Consider the following 20,942-nt stretch of genomic DNA (forward strand, 5'->3'; position numbering starts at 1 on the left):
CAAAGTTCTGGAAAACAGGTTCAACAGCAATTGACAATTGCATATATGAAGCAAGCGCATATATATTTGAACACGCAGGCTTTACCACTTGCTTTGAAGGCCTTCAGCTGAATTTTGATGGGATAAGCTATTCCAGTGCCATGGGTCATGGTATTGGAATTTGCAAACTCAGGCATTTGAGTTCACCTGCCTCCTGTCGAGTATTGTCAGCCTGATTGTCATGCTATGGGCCAGGATTTAGAGAATCCCAAAGTGTATCATGGAGTTCACCTGACCCAGAACTTTTAATAGATTGTGGTATGGGGAGCACACAGCCCACTCTACAGGTGTGGTACAGCAGAAATGGAAAAGTATTTTTTAAAGCTAAACATTGTTTATTTTATGAATTCAAGTTAACCTTTTTAAAACATACAGTGAACATCTTAGCAACGATTAATTCAAATACAACCCCCAAAGAATACAACAATAGGTAATCCTTAAGCTGTCCTTTTAACATCCATAAGACTTTTAAAAAACTTTAAACAGAAGCACATCAGGTTAAAGTCACTATTGAGAGCAGTTATTCATTTTAAATCACCAAAGGATCGATTTACAGTTTTTAGTTTACAGAGAGAGAGACTAATACCCCTTCTGGCTGTGACTGCAGCTATCCAGCTCTGAAAAGGAAACTGAAACACACCCTGCAGCAAACAGCCTAAAACGAAAGTAAAAAGCTGACAGACAGCCCAGCTCCACCCACACACTTACATTACTGATAAACACCCATTTCTTAAAGGTACATTTCTTGCATGACAGTCAGGAGTGGCTTCCAGTTAGGCAGGGAACACTCTGGAACAGGTTGCAGATATGTCATTTACAGTTGTCAGTTAAGCATAGAATCATACAATTTACAGTGCAGAAGGAGGCCATTCGGCCCATCAAGTCTGCACCGGCTCTTGGAAAGAGCACCCAACCCAAGCCCACACCTCCACCTTATCCCAGTAACTCCACCCCACCTTTTTGGACACTAATGGCAATTTAGCATGGCCAATCCACCTGACCTGCACATCTTTGGATTGCGGGAGGAAACCGGAGCACCCGGAGGAAACCCACGCAGAGATGGGGAGAATGTGCAAACTCCACACAGGCAGTGACCCAAGCCGGGAATCGAACCTGGGACCCTGGAGCTGGGAAGCAACTGTGCTAACCACTGTGCTACCATGCTGCCCATGGGGGAAGGTTCAATTGAATTGCAGTATGTGATTAAGGGGGTGTAATCAGGGGAAGTGCACCGGAAGATCTTGAGGATTTGCATGGAACCAGTGACCTTCTCTCCGAAGTTGTCCTTGCCTCCTTTGAACTGTTGACTTTCCAGAGGCTTGTACCCCCCAGCTGACTAGAGTGAAGCCAGATTAAACCCTGCGAATCTCATCTAAATAGTTAATTAGCTCAAGCACCTTCTTGGAATGGGTTGATTGCATCCTGCTTATCCCACCTTGGTTAAACCTAGAAGTTGGATGTTTTAAGGCAGAATGCAGTTGTGCTTAAGGTAGTTAAAAGTTTAACCTCTCACCCATCTCCAACCCATTATTTTTTAGCACCGGTGTGTTCTTACGAGTAAGAGCATTAACATTCAGCCACCTGTTTCACTACATAGAACAAACAATTCCCAATATGAGAAAAACTTTGAATACGTAAAATAAGCTTATTGCTGAAAAAGTTACATTTTTGTCAAAGTTTTTGTCTTGCACTCATCAGGACATTGTGCAAGAATACGAACCCAAGGGGGATAGCACATTTATACTGTATGAAAACAGAGTGTAGAATGGCTGGAAAGTGGGCTCTGATTTGTAGAGATGTTGCCACGGTAACTATTAGTTCACTGTTTGAAAATTAAACAAGGCATCTTAACATCTTGACATTCAATGGTATTACCATCGCTGAATCCTCCACAATCAACATTTGATCAGAAAATGAACTGGACCAGCCATATTAATTATATGGCTACCAGAACAGGAGAAAGGCGAGAAATTCTATGGCGAGTAACTCACCTCCTGACTCCCCTAAGCTTGTCCAACATCTATAAGGCACTGTCAGGAATGTAATGAAATCCGATCCACTTGCTTGGATGAACGCAGCTCCAACAACACTCTAGAAGCTCAACACCATCCAGGACAAAGCAGCCCACTTAATTGCTACTCCTTCCATGAACATTAAATACCTCCACCAGCAATAAACCGTAGCAGCCATGTGTACCACCTACAAGGTGCACTGCAGTAACTCGCCAAGGATCCTTAGGCAGCACCTTCAAAGCCCACGACCACTAACATCTAGAAGGACAACAGTAGCAGATACTTGGAAACCCAGCCACTTGGAGGTTCCCCTCCAAGTCACTCGCCATCCTGACTTGGAATTATATTGTTATTCCTTCACTGTCGCTGGGTCAAAATCCTGGAACTCTCTCCATAATGGCACTGTGAATGTACCAACACCTCAGTGCCTCCAGAGGTTCACGCCGGGATCTCACCACCATCTTCTGGGTCAGCATGGTTGCACAGTGGTTAGCGCTGTTGCTCCACACTGCCAGGGACCCGGGTTCGATTCCAGGTTTGAGTCACTGTCTGTGAGGATTCTGCATGTTCTCCCCGTGTCTGCGTTTCCCCCAGGTGCTACAGTTTCCTCCCACAAGTCCCGAAAGACAGGCTTGTTAGGTGAATTGGATGTTCTGAATTCTCCCTCAGTGTACCCGAACAGGGGCCAGAGCGTGGTGACTGGGGGATTTTCACAGTAACTTCATTGCAGTGTTAATGTAAGCCTATTTGTGACACTAATAAAGATTATTATTGAAGAGCAACAAGGGATGGACAATAAATGCTGGCCTAACCAACGACACCCACATCCTGGATGTTAAGAACTCTGATTGGTCAAATACCCTGAGGAATGTACCAGAAAATGGCTCTCACTTATTTTGTTCAGCTGAAACAGGCACAATGTGTATACAGATTCTTTCTGTCTCAAAAAACTGAGCCCTGTGTATTAATATGTAGCTTCCAGTAAATGCAAATGCACCACACTGCAAGCCCGACTGACTCTCTTAAATTGATGTATAATTCATAGCACACTGGGGATTATTTAGTAAATGTTGTCCAGTTGTGGAATCACAACTAATGTTGGACACTGTCTTTTCATTTTGGCAATCACAGCCTGGTTGAGTGCAGTCTGTACCTTGCCCCTTGTGAACAGTGAAAGAGACATGTTGTTTGATATGATTCCAAGCCTTTGGCACGTACAGCCTACATGCCTAGCACCACACTGGCGCTGAAATTCATATAGTAGCAACAGGTGAAATTAACTGTTATGCGCCCCTACTATGTAGAATTCGCCACTAACAGGATGATGCTATCAAATCAAAAAGACATTCGGCCGAGAACATAGAACATACAGTGCAGAAGGAGGCCATTCGGCCCATCGAGTCTGCACCGACCCACTTAAGGCCTAACTTCCACCCTATCCGCATAATCCAATAACCCCTCCTAACCTTTTTGGTCACTAAGGGAAATTTATCATGGCCAATCCACCTAACCTACACGTCTTGAACTGTGGGAGGAAACCGGAGCACCTGGAGGAAACCCACGCAGACACGGGGAGAACGTGCACAGACAGTGACCGAGCGGGGAATCTAACTGGGGACCCTGGAGCTGTGAAGCCACAGTGCTATCCACTTGTGCTACCGTGCTGCCCACAACGCAAGTGAATAATGTGGTTTATGAATTTCAGTGCCAGTATGATGACGTGACTTCCAGAGTCCACTTGCCAACCCATCACCAGTCTCTTCTCGTATAAATTTGCTATTTCCCTTGGATTTGTATTCTTACAAAATGTCCTGATGAGTGCATGATGAAAAGCTTTGACGAAAATGTTATTTTTTTCCAGCAGTATTCACTTCTGCACTGCCAAACAAATATTGAAATACGATACTCTTGCACCAGATTTTTACACTGATATCAATATATGCTGCACGCAAGAAATAGAATGTACGCACATCACTGGCTCTTACACATTCTTAGTGACTAAAGCTGATCAAATTATTAACAGGCACCCATTTTCCAAATGAGCCTCCATCAATGGCTACAAGCTGGAAAGTATTGAGGAAACAGTCATTTAATGGTGTGCAAAAGGTCTATGGTGCAAAACGTTCTTTTTTAAATCTCTGCACATGCCTATAAATAGAAATTTGCAGATGTTACCAATGGAGAAGTCATTTACAAATAATTGCATTTTATGGCATCAGCAAAAGATTTGTGGCTCTTACTCCCTTAGTATCTAAGCACAGAAAGCCTCATTCATCTTGATATGTATTTACCGTCATTGTATAAAGTTCCATGGTTGTGCTTCTATTTACCTTCACTGACAAATGGTGTGTGGTGATCAGTTCAAAACATAACGTATAATCTGTAAAAGTTACTTGGAGTCTGATATCATGATTGAAAATGGGATTTATTGCGAAATTACAAAAAATGCTGGTGGAAATTCAGTTTTCTGGATGAGGTTCGTGTGATTCTTATGAGCCTCAGGGTTTTATGATGATGCGTCAACCTATCAGCAGACCTAAAATATGCAAGAAAGAGCAGGAATTCCATATTCTTGTCTATAATTAAAGATCGTAAAACAGATACAAACTGAATAAAATGAAGGTTATGAAGGAGAGGTAATTCAAAGGGTGGGTGACAGTGATTAAAAGGCTGTAAGGCGGAGAATTGGGAAAGCAAGGGCACTGTAGGCAAAGGAGGGAAAAAAGACAACTTTGATGTATTTACATATCATAGATGCTGTTCATGTAGGCTAGCAAATGACACGCAGGTAAGATTAATGTTCGCTGCACAGAGTCTTTTTACAACATAATTGTATTTTGAATATCAGAAAGCAGTATCATCACACAGCTTCATTTTTCACCACTAATAGGGCCAATTTACTATATCTTGTAATGATTTCAAAGGATGCTTACCGTGAAGCACTTGCTTTTATTCAAAGCTGGCTCTGCAATGAATATTGATCCCAAATTATTTTTACCACATTCACAATGTTAAAGGGTGATTGTAGAATGGCTTCAGATATTCAAAGTAAAGGATTGTTGAAGGTGATAATAATAAAGTGGGCCATTTGATTCAGATTAAAAGTTTTTTAGTGCATCTTACCGTTGACACTTGGAGGGCTTTTGACCAATTTGATATAATATGATTGCAGGAAAGGTACCCCGTTGTATCAATGGATGAAGATAAAATACCATGAATCTCAGTGTATAAGTTGACCTTTGGAGTTTTGAAAAATAATTTGCAAAAAATGGGGATCAATTTATATGCCGAGTATAAAATGTGAACCACTGTCATTAGTGGAAGTTGTGGCTATTTTGAAATGTGAAAAAAAGCATCATTCATCGATCGCCATGCACGGTCTTCTCTCTATGGGCATATAGAATTATAGAATTTACAGTGCAGAAGGAGGCCGTTCGGCCCATCGAGTCTGCTCCGGCCCTTGGAAAGAGCACCCTATCTAAGCCCACACCTCCAACCTATTCCCATAACCCAGTAACCCCATCCAACCTTTTTGGACATTAAGGTACAATTTAGCACGGCCAATCCACCTAACCTGCACATCTTTGGACTGTGGGAGGAAACCGGAGCACCCGGAGGAAACCCATGGCAGATACAGGGAGAATGTGTAGACTCCGCACAGACTTGTATCTTAAAGTCCCATGCATCTTCTTAGCAACATGGCCTGTTTTGCTTCCTTGATCTCATGCGCTGATTTATAAGGTGAATATAACCCTAATGATGTATTCCTGAGCTGAAAAATTGATGTTGTCTCTTAATGTGAAAATAACCCTAAATATGCATTTATTAGCCGAAAATTGTTTGATCAATTTATATGCCAAGCTTAAACATGCATTTTGGCATCCACAGATTTGTTAATCTGGGTTTATTTTGGGACTTGTTGGTTTTGTACTTCAAAGAGAAATTGTTGGAGGCAAAGGTCTTTTGTGCAAAAACATTTATTGGCATGCCAACTATATACAACGGTTAAATAAGACCAAGGCATCGCTGGCGCTGTTCTCTGAGATGCTTCACACTCACTTCCTCTCAGTGAGTGACATCACTGTGATGGTGCACCTTATGCACATGCTCAGTAGCTATCATTAGAGTTAACCCTTTACTTTACATCTCCCCCGAGTCTTTATCCTCATGCTATTATACACACATTCTTCTCCAAAAAGAATGGCTGGCTTATCTGCTGAGTAGACATACATGTCGTGATCTACGAATATGATTCTTTCTCTGAGCCCATTCTCTAAACTTACCTGCGAGTTCCTCCTGAAACTCATTCCAATTTCATTCCACCTTTGAAAGTTTTCTGAATATGAAGATTTTTGACCAAACTTTCAGTCCCTTCTTTGAACCAATATTTCATTTAATTCTGCTCTTCCGTGGGTCTTTAATTTTATATTGAAGGTATATTCTAATTTCAGAATCACAGAATAACAGAATTATTATAGCACAGAAAGAGACCAGTCAGCCTCTCATGACTGTGGTGGTGTGCCTGTAAGCAATATCATAAATGGATGGTGTGCGACCTCCAACCATTAGGTGGTAGTGCAGATACACCATGCGATCTCAAGACCATGGTCATGTGACCAGAAACGCCACTATAAGTGGGGATACAACAGCAGATTGCTGTAGGAGATGGTAGTAATACATACAGGTGAACAGTCGTGCTAGGTGTAGTTCCAGAGAAGTACAAAGAAACTCCATGATAACTTGCTCTGTTAACAGATCGCTATCTTACCACGTATGATTCAATAAAGATCCTGGTTTGGACATGTCAAGGTATTTGGTGGATTCCTTTGCAAGACATAGCAGACCAAACACAACAATGACTGTGCCAGCTCTTTGGAGGAACTTGCCTACTACCACTCCCCAAGAACCCTGCGCATTCTTCCTTTTTGAATAATAATACAAATCTCTTTTGAATGCCTCGATTGACCATGCCTCACCGCACTCTCAGGCAATGCATATCAGAGTCTAACCACTTTTCCTCATTAACACAAATGCTTCTTTTGCCAATTATCTTAAATCTGTACCCTCTTGTTCCCAATCCTTTTACCAATAGAAACAGTTTTTCCTTATCCACTCCATACAGACCACTTATGATTTTGAATACCTCTATTAAATCTCCTCGGAAACTTCTCTTCGCAAAGAAAAAAACAGTCCTAGCTTCCCCAGTCTACACGTAACAAAATTCCTCATCCCTAGAACCAATCTCGTCAATCTTTTCTACATTCCCTCCGATGTTTAAGTCTGATGCCCAGAACTGGATGCAATACTCCAGTTAAAGATGAACCCGTGTTCTATATACGTTTAACATAATTTCCTTGTTTTTATACTCTATTCCCCTATTAATAAAGCACAAGATGTGGTATGCTTCACTAACCACGTTCGAAATCTGTCTTCCCACCTTCAATGACTTAAGCACATGTATATATACTCAGGTGACCACATTAAGAGCAGGGTGGGCGAGGAGAGAAGAGGATGCCCTCATGAGCCTGCTCCTGGTTGCCCTACCCAACTGTCTGTCCCTCTATAGCGGCGACATTCATGGACGGGCAGCCTTGGAGAAGTATACTTCAGGCTTTCCACAGCCAGTGGGTGCAGTGGAGGCTGCATCATCGCCCCTAGGAATGACATTCTGATTCAATTAGTTAAGTTTCCTTTTGACGTTTATTTTAATTACAATGCCCCATCAGGGGCTGTCACCCCAGTCGCTTTTGTTTCATTTATTGATTATTGTTTTATTTTAAAAATTGTGCACCCATATATAAAATTATAAAATTTTGGTTCTGCATCCCCTTTAGAATTGTACCCTTTATTTCATATCTCTCTGCGTTCTTCCCACCAAAATAAATCACTTCCACACTTCCCTGCATTAAACTCTATTTGCCACTTGTCACACATTCCACCAACTTGCCTATGTCTTTTGGGGTACTGCTCACCGTTCACAATGCTTCCAAACGTCACATTGTGCGAAATTGTGCACTGTTCACCAAGGTCTAAGTCATTAATTTATATTAGGAAGAGCAAGGGTCCCAACACTGACTCCTGGGGAACTCCGCAACAAACATTCCTCTAATCTGAAAGATATCAATTAACCACTAGTCCCTGTTTCTTGTCATTCAGCCAATTTTTAAATCCATTTTGTACTGTCCCTTTTATTCCATGAGCAATAACTTTGCCCACAGGTCTATTGTGCAGCACTTTATCAAATGCCTTCTAGAAGTTTACATACACCACTGCATTTTCCTAATCAACTCCATTAAGTTAGTCAAACATGATTTGCCCTTAACAACTCTATGCTAGCTTTGCAAACCCACGTTCACCCAAGTGACTATTAATTTTTCCTGAATGATCATTTCTTGGAAGCTTCCTTGCCACTGGGGTTAAACTGACTGGTCTATACTTGCTGGGCTTGTCTTTATATCCTCTTTTAAACAAGGTTGTAATAGTTGCAATTCTCCATCCTCTTGCACTACCCTGTGTCCAAGGGAGGCTGGAAAATCATGGCCAGTGTCTCTGCAATTTCAACTCCTATTTTCCTCAGTATCCTTGGATGTGTTCCATCCGATTCCAGTGCGTTGTGAACTCAGACAGCCTATTAGCTAATACTACATCCTTATTAATTGATCGGAATTACATCTTCTTTCACCCGGACCTGTCCAGCATCTTCATCCTTGGTGAAGACAGACGCAAAGGATTCAATTAATACCTCAACCGGCCTCCATGTGTAAATCCCCTTTTGGTCCTTAATCAATCCCGTTCCTACTTTTACCATCATTTTTACTATTTATGAGCCCAAAAGAAGACTTTTGGATTCCCTACTATATTAGCTGCTAGTCTCGTTTCATCCTTCCTTTACTTCGTTAATATACTATTTCACTCAACCTTCAGCCCATTATTTGGGTACCAATTTTCCTGCCAATTGTTGATTCCTATTTATTTGGATCAGATCCATTCTTATCCCAATGAAGGTGGCTTCCCCCAGTTATTTATTCCAACTCTGGATTGTTCCTTGACATTTTTCTGAATCAACTTAAACCTTGCGAGACAATGATCATTGTCCCTTAATGTGCACCTAAATCCATATTGTCATAGGAAGCCCATATCTTCATCCTAATGTTAATCAGCAATAAATCTGCTGGAAATACTCACATGTGTTATCAAAATGCTTTAAGTTTTAGGCAAATAGTTTATTTTTTTAAAATAAATTTAGAGTAGCCAATTCATTTTTTCCAATTAAGGGGCAATTTAGTGTGGCCAATCCACCTACTTGCACTTCCTTGGGTTGTGGGGGCAAAACCCACACAAACACGGGGAGAATGTGCAAACTCCACACAGACAGTGAACCAGAGCTGGGATCGAACCTGTGACCTCGGTGCCATGAGGCTGCAGGGCTAGCCACTGCGCCACTGTGCTGCCCTTAAATAGTTTATCTTTTAATGGTGTACCCTGACAAGGACATTTGCTCTGTCTCAGCCATTGGAAAAATCCTCTCACCAGTCATTTACAACTGCACATACAAATTCTCAACTGCCCAATATTATGGACAGGGAATGAAAGATTAACTGAAAGCCCCCAATCCAGTTCCCTTCTGTCTGGTTTCTTTTTGGAAATATAGATGTGTGTATTTCTAAACCCCTGTTAGTTTGCGGCCACTTTTTAAAATGTCAACAGCAAGCCTTTGTGGGTTTAAACATAGATGATTATTCATTCACACACTCACCCCAAAAGATCGAAATGCTACATCATTTTACATACCACACACGCAAGAAAGTTTTCGTTAAAGACGATATTGCATGTCTACAAGTATTAAACCAAAGGAATAATTAACAGTTCACGTGATCTGCTGCAGTAAACTCAATGTCACTGAACTCAGAGACCCTCAAAAGAATGAGCTGCTCAATTGGCACCTCAGAGCTAACCAGGCAACAACCAATGAGCCAGAGCCACAGATGCCCACATCGCCTGGTCCACCTTAAAAGCCACCATAGTCAGCACCTGCAAGGATGCATTCAGGCTTTCAACCAGGAAACACCAAGACTGGCTTGAGGAGAACAATCAGGAGATCCAGGATCTCCTTGACCAGAAACACAAGGCTTTCCTGAACTGGCAGCTCCACCAAAAATCGAGTCAGAGGAAACAAGCCTACAGGCAACTGAAGGTCGAGGTGCAACAAAGACTTGTGACGTAAATAACAGATGGTGGGTGGAAAAAGCACAGGAGACTCAGAAACATCCATGATGTGTGTTGCTTCTTCAGTGCAAACAAACCATGTATGCTCTGACTACCCAAGGATCTACCCTACTGAGAGCCAAAAATAAATAGATTCTCATCGACAGAGTGGCAGTCAACACCTGCTGGAGAGATCACTTTGAGGACCTCCTCAACCAAGACACAGTGCCCTTGCCACCATTCCGCAACATGCTACCTGCCACCATCTCAGCGCAACCCCAGCTCACCATGAGGTTGAAAAGGCCAGCTGAAAAACAACAAGGCCTCTGGGGCAAATGGAATCCCCACAGAAGTATTAAAATGCGGTGGAGAGGCATTCTTGACACAAATCCACAACCGCATCTCCCTTTTCTGGAAGGAAGAGAGCATGCTGGACGATCTCAGAAGCACCTTAATTGTGGCCATCTTCAAGAAGGGAGACAGGTCCGACTGTGGAAATTAGAGAGGGATTTCCCAACTCTCCGCCACAGGAAAGGTCATCGTGAGAATACTCCTCAACAGCCTCCCCCTAGTGCCTCAAGCGCTCGTCCCTGAGTCTCAGTGCAGCTTCCAGCCATCCAGAGGCTCAATGGACATGATCTTCAGCATTTGACAAATCCAGAAAAAGTGCAAGGAGCAGCATCAATCTCTGTACATGGCCTTCTTCGATCTCGCAAAGGCCTTCGACTCCGTCAATCGTGAAGGATTGTGGAACATCCTCCTCAAATTAGGCTGGCCGCAGACATTCGTCACCATTCTCCGCCTGTTCAACGATGACATACAAGCACGGTAGCATGGTGGTTAGCATAAATGCTTCACAGCTCCAGGGTCCCAGGTTCGATTCCCGGCTGGGTCACTGTCTGTGCGGAGTCTGCACGTCCTCCCCGTGTGTGCGTGGATTTCCTCCGGGTGCTCCGGTTTCCTCCCACAGTCCAAAGATGTGCGGGTTAGGTGGATTGGACATGCTAAATTGCCCGTAGTGTCCTAAAAAGTAAGGTTAAGGGGGGGTTGTTTGGGTTACGGCTATAGGGGGGATACGTGGGTTTGAGTAGGGGTGATCATTGCTCGGCACAACATCGAGGGCCGAAGGGCCTGTTCTGTGCTGTACTGTTCTATGTTCTATGTTCTATAAGCCGTGATCCTGATCAACGGAACCATCACAGACCCAATACGTGTGTAAATTGGGGTCAAACAGGGCTCTGTCATCGCACCAACGCTCTTCTCCGTCTTCCTCACAGCAACACGCCACAACAACATCCTGAAACACCCTACTAGAGTGGGGCTAACCTACCAGATAAGTGGGAAATGTTCAACCTCTAACATTTCCAGGCCAGAACCATGACCACCCCAACCTCTGTCATGGAGCTGCACTATGAACGCACAGGCGTACATTCCGAGGCAGGGCTATAAACCATTGTCAATGCATTCACCGAAGCATATGACAAAATTCAGCATTGGCTCCAATACGCCAGTGCAGTCTTTGGGCACCTGAGGAACCGAGTATTCGAAGACTGAGACCTCAAATCTAGCACCAAGCTCATGGTCTACAGAGCAGCCGTGGTCCCCACCCTCATGTATGCACCAGAAAGATGGACAATGTACAGCAGATACCTCAAATCCCTGGAGGGATATCACCAACGTTGTCTCTGCGAAATCCTGCAAATCCACTGGCAGGACAGGTGTACCAATATGAGCGTCCTCTCCTAGACCAATATCCCCAGTATCGAGGCACTCGTCACCCTCGACCAGCTGCGATGGGCGAGTCACATTTGTTGCATGCCCGACACAAGACTCCCAATAAAAGTGCTCTACTCCGAGCTCCGTAATGGCAAGCGGTCACTAGAAGGACACTCTGAAAGCCTCTCTAAATAAATTCAACAACCCCATCGACACATGAGAATCGCTTGCCTAAGAATGCACAAACTGGAGAAGCATCAGCAAATGTGCCAATCACCTGGAGCATCATAGGGTGGAGCAAGCAGAGGCCAAGTGCAAACAGTGCAAGGAGAGCGCAGAATCCAGAGCACCCCACCCACCCACCTGCCAAACCTGTGACAGAGTCTGCGGTTCCTGGATTGGACTAATCAACCACCACAGAACCCACTTCCCTGGAATGGAAGCAAGTCATCCTCAACACGGGGTGGGGTGGGGGGGGGGGGGACAGTAACACAGTGGTTAGCACAGTTGCTTCACAGCTCCAGGGTCCCAGGTTCGATTCCAGGCTTCGGTCACTGTGCGGAGTTTGCACTTTCTCCCCGTGTCTGCGTGGGTTTCTTACGGGTGCTCCGGTTTCCTCCCACAGTCCAAAGATGTGCAGGTTACGTAGATTGCCCTTCGTGTCCAAAAAATAAAAAGATTGGGTTGGGTGGGGTTACGGGGATAGGGTGGGGTGTGGGTTTAGGTAGGGTGCCCTTTCCAAGGGCTGGTGCAGACTCGATGGGCCGAATGGCCTCCTTCTGCATTGTAACTTCAATGATATCTATAACACTGAGGGACTGCCCAAGAAGAAGGAGAATATACAATAGAAGACAAATATTTAAATTTGTGGTTAACTGATCTCATTCACTTTCCTTTACTACATTGCAAACTTGGAGACAATAGATGCATTTCTCCTGAAATGTTGAAGTGCGGTGTCCAGCGAGGTGTGATTCTCATTAGGTGGTTCGGTGTGATCCAGGTTGCAGCTCACCCACACTTCAAAATTGTTTTGGAGCCTGCAGTTATCATTGTTGCACAGAATATCATGAGTAATGATTCAAACAGATAACACATATCACTTACACACCATCGCACAACCTGTTTCAACTATGAAATGAGAGCTTGAATTCTGAAGAAAAGGTTCAGCACATTAGGGGTTTACATTACAAAGGCAGGAGTGGTTGGAAGTTCTATGATGACATAGCGTAACAGAAATGAATCCCAACTTCCAGCTCCTCACATGAGGCTAGTAAATGGCAGAATTAAATATAATGATAAGTGCATTGCTCATCAGTGTTATTACAATGGTACTTAGCGCAAGAAATGTAATTATGTTATGCAAGGAAGTCATGAATTGGACAGAATCGTCAAACCAGAAAAGCTTTCCTAGACACAACTTTCCGATCAAGTTGGCAAATTTCTCATAAAGATTTAAAAACAGAGCTTACTTCATTTTATATAGCACAAGAAAAATGTGATGAGTCACTCATTGAATTTCAGTTTCACAATCTCCAAATATCTATTCAGATTTTGCATATAGTTCCTTAAAATGAAGCTTATATTTTATTAATTGTCAATACATGCAGTAACATTCCTATTAATTGGGACATGTATTACCAGGAATTATTTGCTGAGCCATCCATTAATTTGATATGCATTATACACTGCTTCTCTAATAGGAATGATTGGATAAATGGATCGTTTGGCTTGCCATGGAGGTGTTTTCATTAAGATGCTTCCAAGGAGTTGCATTTTTCACGTTTTAATTACATACTAGACAGCACGATTGCTTGAAACTGATTAGTATACATTTCTTTTTCCATCATTTTGACGTTCGATCATAAACGATTGATGCCAGGAATACGAAATTACAGGTTGTATTTGGATTTGCTAACATGTATCTTCTTCGAAAACGGCAGATGCCGTACATGTGATTTATTTAATTCCAGTCTCCACCGTGAGCTGCTGGCTCAGCACAGATACTTAGGCAAGTCACCATGAGGCGACGCAATGTAATTTTTTTTCCAGCTGATCATAGCTTTTCAGTGCGCCAGTTCTTTGCACTTAAAATGTCTTTGATGAAACGGCTGACTCGCATGAGCATCCTGTGTACACAGACATGAGATTAAATAATAAATGGGGTAAAAACGTGACTACGATTCCCGATGAGACCAGACAACGTTTTTCTTTCTGGAGACAGGTTATCATGTTCGACTAATGTCAGCTTGCAGAAAGAGTGGGCTAAGGGTCATCGAGGAATTCTTTGTTTAATTATTACTGATGAACAACAGACCTACACTTAAACAATAATATACGTGCAAGAGTCTCATTCTGTATATAATTTATTCAGCATATTTGCTGTGGTTCATTCGCAGGTTAAGAGTTTTCGTATTGATTGAATTGAAATGCTGCTTTGTGAGGCAGTTATGTTTTGGACCCTGTCATTATTTTTCACGTTGCATCTGAAGGGAAGTAGCAATTATGCAAAATTGTGGTTAATTAATCTTCTCCTATGATTGATTTTTAATTGATTAATTGTTGCTTATGCTAGCCCAAGTGCATTTTGTTGGATTATGTGCATTCTTGCTTGACCTCCTTTCGAAAAGCAATTAGAACAGTTCAAAATGAGTCTACAGTCAGAGGTAGGCACTGCCACCTTTATAACAAAATACATTGACACAGTTGTAATGAAAAACTAAAGTTGCAGTGAATGATTGCATTTTTGCTATCAATTAGTTCTATTTAGTGTTCAGTTAAAAAAGCAATTCATTTGTATATTAGTAATTGCTTTCTTTCACCCAGCAATTGGCACAATTTCCATCATGGTTTCAAGGTGTGACAGTAATAGCTCAAGTCTGTAGGTTCATTTCATTCACACCTATCTTCCCACTCAATAGAATGGCCATTATAGCAGCCAACACATCAGTCCAGGGAGTTAGGGACAACAAAGGTGGAGCTGTGGAGCAATTCAATCCACACTTCAAGACAGAATTCTTGATTTTCCTTTGTAATATTAACAGCTTAAGAGTTTCTCCATTTTTAAACTGATATTCCAACAACACATATGATATCAGGAACAGCGTGCTTCTGATATGATTCTGTAAACTTCAAGATGACAGTTGACATGTCAATATAATATGGAAACTTAAGAAATCACAGAAAGATCAAACATTTATTTAGTCACCTGGGTCCCCTCCCACCGGGTCCCCTCCCACCTGGGTCCCCTCCCACCCTTTTGCGAATCACGGTCTTATCATAAAATATTTGCAGCACAGAAGGAGGCCATTTGTAGGCCGGCTGTCTGAAAGAGACATTTGCCGACACAATTTATTTGTCTGTTGAAAGGAAGTCCTACAATAGAGTTCGACAAAGCTTTTTCCTGACCATTACGGTCTCCACATCCCGCACCCCCGGCCACACACCAAAGGCGATCAGATTGAAGTCTAACTATTCATCCATTGTCACTGGTGTATCCTGGTTGGTTGGTTCCAAATGTAGAAGTCAACACTCAAACAATGAGATAAATTGCATATTCTCAGCAATGACCCTCACGAGACCCCGATGGAGCTTGAGGAATATGAGCTAACCCCCCTCCACCCAACCATCAAATCCTTAAGATTTGATGGGCGCGATTCTCCGCACTCACGCCGGTTCAGAGAATAGTGGGCCGCGCATATTTTCACGGCGATGCCGGTCCGACGCCCTCCCGCTATTCTCCGAACCCCGCACAAACTACACGTCGGCATTCCCGGCAAAGGCCTCGAAAGACCCCCGACACGACCAGAATCCAAACTTATTGGCCCCCCGCTATTCTCCGGCCCGGATGGGCCGAAGTCCCGACGTCATCACGCAATGTTTTCACGCCGGTCAACACACCTGCTTTTCAAGTTCGTCAACCAGTCGTGCTGGCTGACGAGAGCTTCAAGTAGGTGAGCGCACCGCTCAGCGCACAGCTCAGCGCACTGCTGGAGTCTGGCCACAACGGGGAAGGCATCCCCGAGAACGGGAGGGGGGTCCAGAGCAGGAGGGAGTGTGGGAGACGGAGGAGGGAGTGGGGGAGATGGAGGGGGGAGTGGGGGAGATGGAGGGGGGGAGTGGGGGAGACGAGGGGGGAGTGGGGGAGACGGAGGGGGGAGTGGGGGAGACTGAGGCGGAAGTGGGGGAGACTGAGGGGGGAGTGGGGGAGACGGAGGGGGGAGTGGGGGAGACAGAGGTGGGAGTGTGGGAGACGGGGTAGTGGGGGAGACGGAGGGGGAGTGGGGGGAGACGGAGGGGGGAGTGGGGGAGACGGAGGGGGAGTGGGGGAGACGGAGGGGTGAGTGTGGGAGACAGGGGGGGTGGAGGAGTGGGGGAGACTGAGGGGGGAGTGTGGGAGACAGAGGGGGGAGTGGGGGAGACGGAGGGGGGAGTGGGTGAGTGGGTGAGACGGAGGGGGGAGTGGGGGAGACGGAGGGGCGAGTGGGGGAGACGGAGGGGGGAGTGTGAGAGACGGAGGGGGGAGTGGGGGAGACGGAGGGAGGAGTGTGGGAGACAGAGGGGGGAGTGGGGGAGACGGAGGGGGGAGTGGGGGGAGACGGAGGGGGGAGTGTGGGAGACAGAGGGGGAGAGGGGGAGACGGAGGGGGGAGTGGGTGAGACGGAGGGGGGAGGGGGAGTGGGGGGGTAGGGAAAAAGTGAGCGAGTGATCCGTCCAACCCCGGTTACAAAATGTCTGCCACCATGCCATGGCGTGCTATTCATGAAGACACGGCCGCTGGTTGCCCTGTGGCTTATGGCCACAGGCTACTGACGCACCGGTGAAGAGGATGTAGTTAACTGCCCGTTGGATGCAGAAAGTGACCAGGGGTTAGGCTGCCCGCGTGTCAGCAGCGCGACCAGGCCACCGGGACACACAGGATCCCGTGGCAGGCGGCTGACGAGGTGTCGACTAACGTTCGTCTAACATGTCCCGTTTCTCTGCCCCCCCACCACCCTTCTGTAGGTTAGCACAATGTTTGCGAACAGAACGGCTATGTTCTGCGCAGTGGTTGGGGCTGCTGCACTGCATTTGGAGATGCAGCATCATCCACAGCCACAACCCGCAGTGGATGCAGGGCCAGCTGCAGCAGCAGAGGGAAGGGCCAAGGAGATGCCAGTCGTCGAGTAGCATGGGGGGGAGGAGGAGGAGGAGGAGGAGGAGAGAGTGAGGGTGCAGCCACGGCACCAGAGGCGACGACCAAGGCCGAGGGTGTACCGTGTCCGGATCTCTTTCCTAACAATGACGGACATCACCTGCAGGAGGAGACTCCGGCTGAGTAGGCGGACGGTGATACATATCTGTCACCTCGTGGCGCACCTCGCCCCACGTGGAACGGGGGGAGGACATGCGATCCCGGTTGCCATCAAGGTGTCGGTCGCTCTTAACTTCTATGCGACCGGCTCCTTCCAGTCTCCGAGCGGGGACCTCTCCGGGATCTCCCAGTCATCGGTCCACAGGTGCATCCGGGATGTGACCAACGCCTTCTATGCCATCGTGGACCGCTACATCACCTTTCCCGAGGACCGAGCAACTCAAGACTCATGAGCCCGTGGATTTGCCAGCGTGGCCGGGATACCGATGGTGCAGGGGGCAATCGATTGTGTTCACGTCCCCATGCGCCCGCCTGCAGGGGACAGGGAGGTGTTCACAAACAGGAGGGGGACATACTCCATGAATATCCAGGTGGTATGCGACCCCCACATGATGTTCATGAACGTCTGTGCAAGGTTCCCAGGGAGTGTGCATGACTCCTACATACTGGCGCAGTCGTACATCCCTGCGATGTTTGAGGGACGTCCCCCCCGGCTGAGGGGCTGGTTGCTAGGTGACAGGGGTTATCCGCTGAGGTCTTGGCTGATGACGCCTATACGGAAGCCTCAGACCAATGCGGAAACCCGATACAACGAGGCCCATGCAGCAACCAGGGGCGTGGTGGAGCGCTGCCTTGGCCTCCTGAAGATGAGATTCAGGTGCCTGGACCGCTCCGGAGGGGCCCTGCAGTACCAGGCCGACAGGATCGCTCGCATTGTTGTGGTCTGCTGTGCGCTGCACAACATCGCGATGCAGAGGGGAGATGACCTGCTGCAGGAGGCGGAGGGAGAAGCCAGTGGCAGTGGTGCCAGCACAGAGGAGGAGGAGGAGGAGGAGGAGGAGAGGGAGGAGGAGGAGGAGGAGGCTGGCGGAGTGGCGGGCACAGCACGCAGACACGACCCAGGTGCTGGTGATATCCAGGAGGCGGCACGACAGACCCGGCGAGGACGGCGGGCATGTGACGCCTTGGTGGCAGCACGGTTCACGCGTCGCATGCAAAGTCCCCACTGAACACCAAATCACCACCTGCATCGCTAGTCGTGCAGAGGGTCAACACACAACTGCCACCACCACAGCCCACCCCCCCCTCCCCCCCCCCCCCCCCCCCCCCCCCCCCCCCAACCCCCTCTCAGTGTACACTGCTCCACTTCGACATCACCCTTACCACTGGGTCCAGACGGTATGGCACAACATTGATGGCTGTGTCAGCGGGTGTGATCAGTGCCATGTGGAATGATGACAGCTTGCTCTGCGATGTGCTGTGAGCTCAGAATCGTTAGAGGGAGTCTGACCCATGGCAATAGCTGAACCATCCACCTTGGTGGCCGCTGAGATCGTCACGGACACTCCATCACGTGCCCACGTGGGCTAGCTGTGGGAGGGGGTGGGGGGGAAGGGACTGCACACCCAGCACCGAAGTTTCACCGCTCGTCAACCCCTGCGACACTCGGTCACCATCACGATTCCTGTGGCTGTGGAACAATCACACGGTATTACAAGTAAGGTGGAACAGTGCGTTTAATGTGAACAAACATTTACAGGTGCCCTAGCCCCTACAACTAAACTGTGCCCTTCACCCGTGCCAACTTACACAGTGTCTCTCTTTGTTGCCTTACGGGCCCTACCACTATGTCTAAGTGATTCCCCAGATGATACAGCAGGAGTGGAGGAGGACTGCTGCGAATCGCCCCCTTCGACTCGTTTCTCCTTGGCCAAGCGTTTCCTGAGGCGACCCGACCTTTATGGGCCAGGCTGCTCTGCGGGTGTCTCGGGTGATGTTGTGCCACCCTGCTCTGCCTGCTGCCCACCCGATGCACCAGGAATGGGACGGGGGGAGGCCAAGAATTCCGGGATGTCCCGTGATGGAGTTAATGGGACGGGCCCCGAAACCTCCTCCTCCCTCGGGGAGCCCGGTGGCCCCCGGGCCTCACTTTGGGACAGAGGTGCGAGCAGGGAGGTGCCCCGTCGCTCCACCGACACCTGGCGCTGCCAGTTCTGGAGGCCTGCAACGGTATCCACCAGGATCCGAAGGTTTGCAGAGACGGAGTCCAGCAAGTTAGACATTCCCGCCAGGAATTGTGCGACCTCAACCTGTGAGTGCACGACGCCATCCAGCACATTTGTCAGGCGGTTGATGCTCTCCGCGACTGACTGCTGGGACTGTGCCATCGACTGCTGTGACTGTGCCATGGCGTGCTGCGACTGGGCCATGACCTGCTGAGACTCGGCCAAGGCCCGCAGCGCGCCGGCAATGTCGTGTTGGCTCTGGCGCATTGCTGCCTGTGAGAGGGCAACCCTGTCCAGGGCCGAGGATGACGCGTGCACATTAAGCCCAACGCCTTGCATAACCTGACCCATTGCCTCCACCGCGGATGCCACCCGTGCGGTGTCGGCCTGGGTTGCTGCCATGAGCGGCACCACTCCCTGCTCGTGGACACGGTTCGACTCCTCTAACAGCGTCTGCAGAGTCTGGAAGACAGCCCTCATCCCGTCATTGTGTCCCTGGGTTTCTTGATGCATCGGTTGTGCGGGTGGGTTGAGAAAGTCCAGGAACTCGGAAAACGTCTGGGAGCCAGCTGCATGCTGGGCCTGGCCTGCCCTCCGCCAGTCCGGGCCCTCGGCTGCTCCGACCTCCACCTGCTGTACCTGCTCAGCTGTGATGTGCGACCCAGACTGTGACCCAGGAGCCTCATCACTAAATAGGCCAGCCGGGGTGAGTGTCTCTGGGATGGTGGATGGTGTGGGAGACAGCTGTGCCGCAAGCTCGAGGTCGTCTTGGGTTGACGCCTCCTCTATGTCATCGGCCCACTGAGAGGCCGCAGGGCGTTCGCGGGCCATTTCTCTCCCTTGCTCTCTCGCCGCCCTCTGGGCGTCCTGCTCCACAGATTTGGTTGGGGAGGATGGGACTCCCCGCTGATCGGGCACCCTCTGCTGTGCGGCCCTGGGTGCGGTGGGGGAAGATGCCTGTGTCCGCCTGGAGGCAGACGGCCCTGGTCATTCGGCATCACGTTCTAGGGAAGAGAATGAAACGGGTTATTTAGATACGCTCGGCTGGGCGCTGGACGGTCCCAGTGGGCAGGGTGTGAAGGGAAAGAGGATGGGGGAGGTGTCCCAGTGAGCAGGGTGTGAAGGGACAGAGGATGGGGGAGGTGTCCCAGTGAGCAGGGTGTGAAGGGACAGAGGATGGGGGAGGTGTCCCAGTGGGCAGGGTGTGAAGGGACAGAGGATAGGGGAGGTGTCCCAGTGAGCAGGGTGTGAAGTGACAGAGGATGGGGGAGGTGCCCCAGTGAGCAGGGTGTGAAGGGACAGAGGATGGGGGAGGTTTCCCAGTGGGCAGGGTGTGAAGGGACAGAGGATGAGGGAAGGGGGGGTGTTTGTCATGCAGGGTTGTCTCACTTGTTGCAGCTCCGCCAACCTCGCATTGCGCGATCTCCCGGGTGGCAGATCCCCCAACAAGGTCCAGTGCCCTCTGCTCAAACGTGGTGAGGGGGTGCAGGATGGGCAAACCCTCTCCAGTCTTGTTCCGCTCACGAGTTTTATGAGCGGTCTTGTCCTGTTGGGGGCATAGGTAGATCATTACAATACGGCAGGTATCAGCAGTCCATTCAGATACTGGCACAG

The sequence above is a fragment of the Scyliorhinus canicula genome, chromosome 11 (genome assembly GCF_902713615.1).
Source record: "Scyliorhinus canicula chromosome 11, sScyCan1.1, whole genome shotgun sequence".
In the NCBI taxonomy this organism is placed as follows: Eukaryota; Metazoa; Chordata; class Chondrichthyes; order Carcharhiniformes; family Scyliorhinidae; genus Scyliorhinus; species Scyliorhinus canicula.